The 8,352-nt window shown below is 41.0% G+C and overlaps 1 protein-coding gene across 1 annotated transcript in view; it reads right to left on the reverse strand.

Moving 5' to 3' along the window:
- The window catches only part of TENM4 (teneurin transmembrane protein 4), a gene marked incomplete at its 3' end in the record, with an annotated part of 106,595 nt that overhangs the window by 74,308 nt on the left and 23,935 nt on the right, over nt 1–8,352 (reverse strand). The gene's annotated exons all lie outside the window — the stretch shown is intronic.

Consider the following 8,352-nt stretch of genomic DNA (forward strand, 5'->3'; position numbering starts at 1 on the left):
GCACACTTATATGGAAAAAAGAAAATTAAAGAGTAGTCATCCAGAAAGACCCCACCCCCCCTCACCCCAGATAGCACAAATGAGTTTCTGAAAGGGTTTGGCACATGTTAGGCAGCTGGGATACAAATCCAGCTGGATTTTGTAGGGCCTGTTGTGATAGGACAAGGGGTAATGGTATTAAATGAAAAGAGGACAGATTTAGACTAGATATAAGGAAGAATTTTTTTACAGTGTGGGTGGTGAAACACTGGCAGAGGTTGCCCAGAGAGATGGTAGATGCCTCATCCCTGGAAACATTCAAGATCAGGCTGGATGGGGCTGTGAGCAACCTGATCTGGTTGAAAAAGTCCCTGCTCATTGCAAGGGGGTTTGGATTAGATGACCTTAAAAAGTCCCTTCCAACCCAAACTGTTTTATGATTCTGTGATTTTAAATCGTTAATTAGGCTCAGCCGAGAAGTTCACCAGTAAAGTGAGCACTAGAACGCCAGTGTCAATCTGACAAAGGGAGTAAATGTGCCGACACTCAACCAAATCCCAAACGGGGGCTTGCTAAAGTCGCACTGAAAGACATGGTTTGCAACAGATCCTGCCCCTCAACTTTCTGAGCAGCTGATGGAGTGGGAGACCAAGGACAAAAAGAGTGAGTGATGAAGAGCAAAGTTTGTAAGAACTCTGACCAGGCTCAATAAAAGAAAGTCAATTCTAAGTTGTTTGCTGCGTTGTTTGTTTAACCTACTCAGTGAAGCTATTTATAAGGTCCCACCACTGAAGGGTCAGGAGATGCTGATGATTCTTTACGCAGCTATGGTCCTTAGCTGTTAACCTTTGCAAAAAGGCTTCTACAGTCTTTTAGCTATTCTACAAAACACACAGAAAAGCCAACTGAATGAAATGCTTCAGTGAAAGCCCATTACTTAAATTGTCTGAAGAAGGACAGGGGAAAAAGCAACATAATGCTCAGATACTTTTACGAATGTGCCCAATGAAGTCCGTATTTGAAGTCCAAGAGGAAAGTGCTTATTAATCAAGATTTACAATAAAACCTCTAGATGCAGATTTAATTCTTGTTGTCTCTTTAGATTTGGTCTAACCTGACAGTATCAAAACAGTGGGCCTTCTTCATCTCGTATTTTTAGTGTCCATGAGAAGGCTCGGTTTTGTGACCAGCTGTTGTCCAGTTTCTCAAGCTCCCCACTGTATGCATCTGACCCCATTCTGCTCCGTGAACACTTACAAACTGATAGTTCTTAAAAATCTCCTTTGGCATCATCTTTTTTTAGCAATATTAGTGACCGCTAGTTGTAGCTCCTCCAAAAGGAAAAGAGAGTACCTTTATTGCATGACAGTTCAGTAACAAAATGTACTATCTTTTGAGGGCCGCCTATCACTTCTAGAAAACCCATGTTCGAATTTATCATTGCTCTCAAAACAAATCCCTGTTGGCTCCATTCCTGAAAGACTCAGGCCCTTAATGCTTTGAAAACTTCTCCCAGGATTTGAACCTTATTCACCCACTCGATGTGTGTCCTTTTTCTCCTTATGAAAGCACAATCTTCCTCTTTGATCTGCCAAGCGATCTGGCCACTGTTGGAAAGAGATGCCACTTCTGCCATCCAAAACATCTCGGGTCTCTATGCCTCATTGACTCATGATTTTTGCATCCCAAGATTTCTCAGTTGAGCTATAATCGGAAGATGAGAGGATAAGGGATACAGGAAGGCTGCTCAGCAAATAGGAAATAAAGAGGAAAAGACACTGATGCTGGTCTCTGAAATTACAAAACTGGCTCCAACTATACTATTTAAGTGAAAGTATTTTAGAACAGAGTTTTATAGGAAATGTAATGCATAATAAAGTTGGGCTGTGCTTTACTGCAAAGTTGCAGCAAAGAATCCTTTTATTCACAATGTGGTTGACTAAGTAATGCTTTAAAAGTTGATGATTCTCGCCTTTACTCCAGTACAACCAAAGAAACACTAGCTTGCTTTGCACAAGATCTCAAAGAAACAGAATCACACTCCCAATTTTTTAGGTCTGTAAAATCCAAGTCAAGTGTTCAGTAGCTCGTAAGGTGCAAGATAATTTTTCCACCTAATACTGAATTACACTCATTTCATAATTTTTCAGAAGTGATCCTATAACCATTATTTCTATGAGAGGTAAAGACTTTACGGTGCAATAATTTTCAGAGATGAATAATGTATTCATGTCAAGGCTTCACAAAAAATGTCTGCAGAACTTACCAGTTCTGTATTATTATAGTATTTTACATCTGGTATTTATTTTGTAAGCTGTGGCCACGTATTCAGCTCTGCAGAAGACCCAAAATAAAAGCAATTCCTTCTGTTGAATTTGAGGCACCATGAAAGCAAAATTGAGCAGAACAGAGGGAAAACCACATTATTTCCAGGTTAATTATAAAATGAGCTCTCTTTTTGATGATCATAGGGAAAGTTCTTTAACTACATATGAGCTGCTTGATAGCTTTGTAATGATCCAAAGGAATTAGGAAAAAAATAGTTCAATAAAATATATAAGATTTTATGATTGGGATTTTAAAAATGCTTTTTTATGTAGGAGGTTTTAACCAATTTACCAAGTAAATGTCACACGGGAAGGACAGACTCTTCCTGATATATTGAAATGGTTGAAAACTGTACTTGGACTTGGCCGTTAGCAACCAACAGCTAAAGGCAACTGCCCCAAAGATGATCTGGCAAGGCAGAACTTTACTGCATCAGTGCAAAACCAACAGGATCAACTCAGACCAGTTTCCCCTGCAATTTAAAATGGGAAAGGAGATTTTGCACTGAGCTGGTTGAGGGGTGCTCAAGCTCTCCTGTCTGGTCCGGGATCAGCAAACCTCTGCAGAGGCAAGGAAGCAAAGAGCCTGGGGCAGAAATCTCCATCTTTTGCAGAATGAACATGCCAGGGTCCCACATGAGAATCATTACAACAGTGAGTTGGTATTTAATCTGAAGAAGGCTTATGCAGTAGTGAAATACTCAAATCTATCCACTGAACAGGATACACAGCTTCTAGTGATGTTATTATATTGAATGAGCTACTGACTCAGCTCATAGTTATCACGCCAGATGTGTCCATCAATGAGTAACGTAAAACAATGGGCATGTGGGCTGCTTTATTTTCAGAGGAACGTACCTTGAATATTGAATAAATATTAATCAAATATCTACACGCCAGATCCAAGAGAACGCATCAGCATGTACACAGTAGTTTAGACTCCTAAAACCAAATGTGCAGGCCAGCAACTGTGTGATCCGGGAGATACTTAACTCATTAGTAGTTTTGTTTTTCTGCTTAGAAGTTTTGAAGGCTTGAGTTTTGCTTTCTGCACACTCCATGAGCTTCTAGGTACACAGTTATCATCTGAGACCTTTTCATATCAGCTACCTTGCCTGATCCTGGAAGTATGCCCAAATCACACTAAGAAGATCCTACTCAAGAGTTTGTGCTTGGTAATAATTATCCAATGTTTTTTAATATTTGTTAAAAACTGCACCCCAGTTTCTCTAATGACTGCACACAGGACTTCTGTTCTTCTGTTCTAGAACACAAGTTCTACTGCCACTTGTGAAAGGGGAATATAATTACATTATGATTACACTATCTATGTTATGGAAAAAAAGATAAAAATAGATAGTAACTTTGCTTTCATAGAGTCCTGTGGGTACAAATTCCACAAAGTAGAAGTAAGTAGCTCCATATATTGCATTAGTTTATATTATGGAAATAATGCCATGCTCAACTCAAAATCACTTTAATCCAAGTTGGACCAGCCAACTCAGGAGAAATCATCAGCAGAAAGCCACACCTGATGAATTTGGGTTTTTTGACTTCTAACTTTGTCTTTGGCTAGAAAAGAAGCGTTTCTTACTTTGCTGTACCAAAAGCACACTTTTCTTGAGGGAAAAGTACAGAAAAGACAGAGCATTTTGGTTTCCCTGTGAAGCAACCTCAGGAAGATCTGCTGGGGTGAACCCACAGACCTCCAGGTGTGGGAAGAAATGGGTGAAAGGAAAAGAGAAGGTGTTTTGAATGTCTTCCTTCAAGGATACTAAGGTATCATCGCAATATTCTTCAAAATCACTCAGAACTGAGCTAGATGGACTACGAAAACGTTACGAAAGCCATTTTGATCCTCCCTTTCTCTTAGTTGTTCTTTGGCCATGATCAATACTCACAATTTTGTTTTGATGGGGCTTGGGATCGATGCAGTTTAACTCTGACAATAAACTCCATCCATTTATTTATTTATAGTAAAATAGTACACACATGCATTTATAGCATACCTGCCTATCTTAGCATCTAACAGTGCTTGTGTAACCCTCCCCAGGCGGACCAGTAAGGTACGTTGTACAGCCTGGCACACAGTGGGGACAGAGGAAGGTGGAGTGACATGTTTACAGACACCTTGTCACTCAGTAGTGGAAAAAGAAATGTGCAAATGTAATTCTGGTCAGAATTTTAAACCATGAAAACTAACTACTTTTTGTACTTAGACTACTGACCTGAGGGCAGTAAGGGACTACTCTTGCAGCTGATACCAGATCCTGCTCTCTTTATAACTCAGCTGGTTATTTCTAGCTGTCCATGTAATCGGGATGGGTTAATACCGCAGGCAGCAAGTAGGTATATACAACCCGTCCCGAAAAAAGAAGGGATATAAACCACACCTGCTTAAAAGTCATCTGATTTCTTTTCAAATATTCTTTACAAAAAATGCCAGTTCTGCACATGGTTTTCTGAGGTACCTATGCCAACACTTAACATAAAAGACTCTGTGGATCAGGACTTTAGCCTGTTCTTGCAATTTTCTGACACTGTCCCTCAAGAGAGAACAAATATATCAGGTGTCCTACTTGAAAGTCAACAACTTGACACCACTGCATCTTGTGCTGCTCCTTATGGTGATGGACAACTAAGAATGGCTTAAAAATACAAAGCAAACAGCAAGAGTAAGTGGTTTCAAAATCAATACAAGAACGATCAAGTAGCAGAAGAGTACTTGTTATCTGTTCATCAAAATGATGTGAAACGACATTCTGTGCATTCAGAATTTAATTTAGCTACTTGCTTTATCATCATAAACACTCATTTCAATATGGGCAATGATTATTTTTTCTTCCCAAACATGAATAATATATATTTGCTGGTATTTTGGAGGAGACAAGGTCTTTACCTTTAGCCATCAGGGTAATTTATCATTGTCTTACTTTTTCTTCTGCAGTGGTGAGAGAGCTTGTCAGCTCAGCTTGTTCTTAAAAAGCTGGAGTGTAATTCAATAATAAATTCACTCAAAGGCTAGCTGTCACGAGGCATTCATTTATTTGTATCCATTAGGTTATCTGCACTGCTGTTCTCTCTAAAGGGTAGCTAAGCTGCGTTTCTGAAGCCCAGGAAATATATTGCATAGGTATTCAGTCATCTCCTTCACGCTGCTGCCACTCCTGCACAGGCCATACAGGAATGCAAACGTGCTGTGGTTCCCCCAGGGGCGATCATCAGCCAGCCATGACCTGGTAAAGCCCAGAGGAGCAGGCTGTGGTTCCCGACCTGGATGATGAGTGTGCCTGTGCCACAGCTGTCTCTGCAGGACATCAGACACGCAGGACACAGAGGTCCACGTCGCCTCTGCGTTGCCAGCTCATGGGGGACTGCTCACAGTAAGTGCCATGGATCCAACTCCAATCCTGCCCTATGAGGGTGATGGTGCTGGGACAGAAAGATATAGGACGTTCCATGCCCAGCAATCTACAGTCCTGGTCTACATCGAGAAGGAGATGGCTTCACAAATCACAGCAGCAGCAATGGTAGAGGGTTGTCCTAAGGCAGGATGCTGAAGCCCTCCATCACAACAAAAAGATTTCCTGCCCTCCCTCCTATGGGACAAGCTATTAAGCCATCAGCTGGAAGGAGAGATGAAAATGGTTCATCTTGCCCCCACGTGATGCTGTGATCTTCATGGAGACACTGAGCAGTTCCATGAGTAAGAGGGATATTATCACCTGTCTGTTGTAAAAGCAACTGGAGGAGATTCAACGGTGAGAACACTACTGAAGAAAGGGTATATCCACACATGCAAATACAGTCAATCTTATTTGCCCAGACTAATTGGGCACCAGACGGTCCCAGCCCATGCTTCTCCATGGAGCAGTCACTGTCTGAGCCCTGCTGAAGCACTGCCACTTGCAGGGTGACAAGAGACGGATGTTTAAAGGTTCAGCTTTCTAGGTGGTAAAAACAGACAACGGAAACTACAAAGAGAAGCCAAGTAAGCAGAAAACAATTGCAATGGTTGAGTTTATCCAGATCTATAGGATCTTTAAAAACTAACCAGAACACATGATGTCTTTTAAGATCCCAAAAGACTAATGGCATTTTTAGCAACCCAGAAGACTGATAAGCCTGGACTTCGGTGCTGTCTCAGCAGAAAATATACCTTCTGTTGAGGTCCTTCACTGTTATTTGCAACTACTCTTGTGATGAGTCAAGATATTTAATTTGAGACATGCAATACAATCACAGCTTGAGGTGACATATCTGTAGACCATATTTAGGGATACACACCCTATGCTGACATTTTAAGAATGGCAACCTCATAAATCATCACTCTCTCTGTATAATTCTTTGTGTTAACTTAAATGGAACAAGGAGCCCCATTTATTAGTTCCATTGCAGTTAATGAAAAGCAATCATTAAAACCCTTCCTATTGATTTGAATCTTTGCATTCCCTCACTCTAGTAATCTATGTGCCAGCTAAACATTTCTGCTAGCAGGTGCTCCTATTGAATCCTGAATCTTTCTTTAGCAGGATGTCTACAGATGGTTAGTAATTCCTTCCTACATAGAGATCTATCATCAGATCTATGAAAGGTATGTAACTCCTGTAGGAGTTTATGTCACCCTAAATGACAGAGTCTTTCTGCTGGTCCTCTGCTGGCACTCCCAGAAGCAAATTCACTGTCTAAATGAGAAATTCCCATTATTTTCTTCCACCTCTGTGTGCTGCTGGATGCAAGCAGCCTTTAAAGATAACTTGCAATTTTTTAAAATTACACATGTATGAAGACTCCTATAGTTCCTTACTTGCATGGAAAAGTTCATTAAACACAGACATGTGTCTACCAAAACTCTCTACCCATCAGAACAGATACACATGGACCTGATACCAGAGTCCTCTGTGGAAAGGCTTCTGACTGCGAGCTCAGCTGAGGAATTGCAACCCTAAATATATCAGAAAAAATAAAATTGTGATGATAAACTATTTTATATTCCGAAGCCTGATTTTACAGCAACAAATCACAACACCTGACAGCAAAGAATTCACTGTGCTAACATTTAGTCCAGAGTCTGGACTGCTAAGTATCCAGAACCTGCAATCTTCAGAATGCTGATGAAGTACAACAGTTTGCAACATAATGAGTGTTTGGCCTTAATCTGAATCACTGCTGTCAGCTTTCTCGGACTCTGAAGGGCTTGGCAGCAAGACAAATCAGGGAAACTATCACATCAGGCCAACTCCCTGACACTGGCATGCTTCTAAGCGGTTCGTATCTGAGGTCAGCCTGTAGACCATCAGAGGTGGCGATATATGGGAGGTGGTACCCAAGGGATGATGGCAATGTCCCATCATGGAAGGGCACTGGGTCAGACCCAGAAGGGCCTGAGAGGACTGCTGAGATGCAAGTGCTGAAACAAATACCTGCACAAACATGAGAGCTGTATATTTTCAGTGCCAACCTATTCACTGCTGTGTGTGGGAAAGCTGAAAGTAAGCAGTTAATGACTGGGTGGAATTCAACAGAGTCCAAACCTAGTTGTTGAGAACCACCTCCTGGCTCAGGGTCACCACTTCTGAAAGTCAACATTCAGGGCAGATGCTGAATGATCTAAGAATCTGACACCCCAGGGTATGTATTATGGTGTCCTGCTATAAGCACATGATTTTAATGGGATGACCTCCCCTGACAGCCAGGTGTGTACTTAAACAAATGGCTGAGATGCAATCACAGAAGTGAACTGTGTAAGATTTCTTTGCCAGTTCCTGTTTCTTGATGATGATGGCAGTGATAAAGAATGTCTCAGTATTAAAACAAGTCTATATTCAAGCTGATTGTTTATATTGAAAATCACTCCAATAGCCCTCCCTAGACTTTCAGATTTTCTTCAGTTCTTCTGAGGTCTCTGATAGTCACACTATGGACTGTAAATACCATTCCAGTTTCCCTTTCTTTTGGCTCTGTCGGTGGAAGAAGGTCTGCCATTGATGTTTACGAGATACTTCTGGAAAATGTCAGTCATTTGAATTAGAAGACCCCTGCTGAA

The sequence above is a fragment of the Cariama cristata genome, unplaced genomic scaffold (assembly GCF_000690535.1).
Source record: "Cariama cristata isolate BGI_N322 unplaced genomic scaffold, ASM69053v1 scaffold7523, whole genome shotgun sequence".
NCBI lineage: Eukaryota > Metazoa > Chordata > Aves > Cariamiformes > Cariamidae > Cariama > Cariama cristata.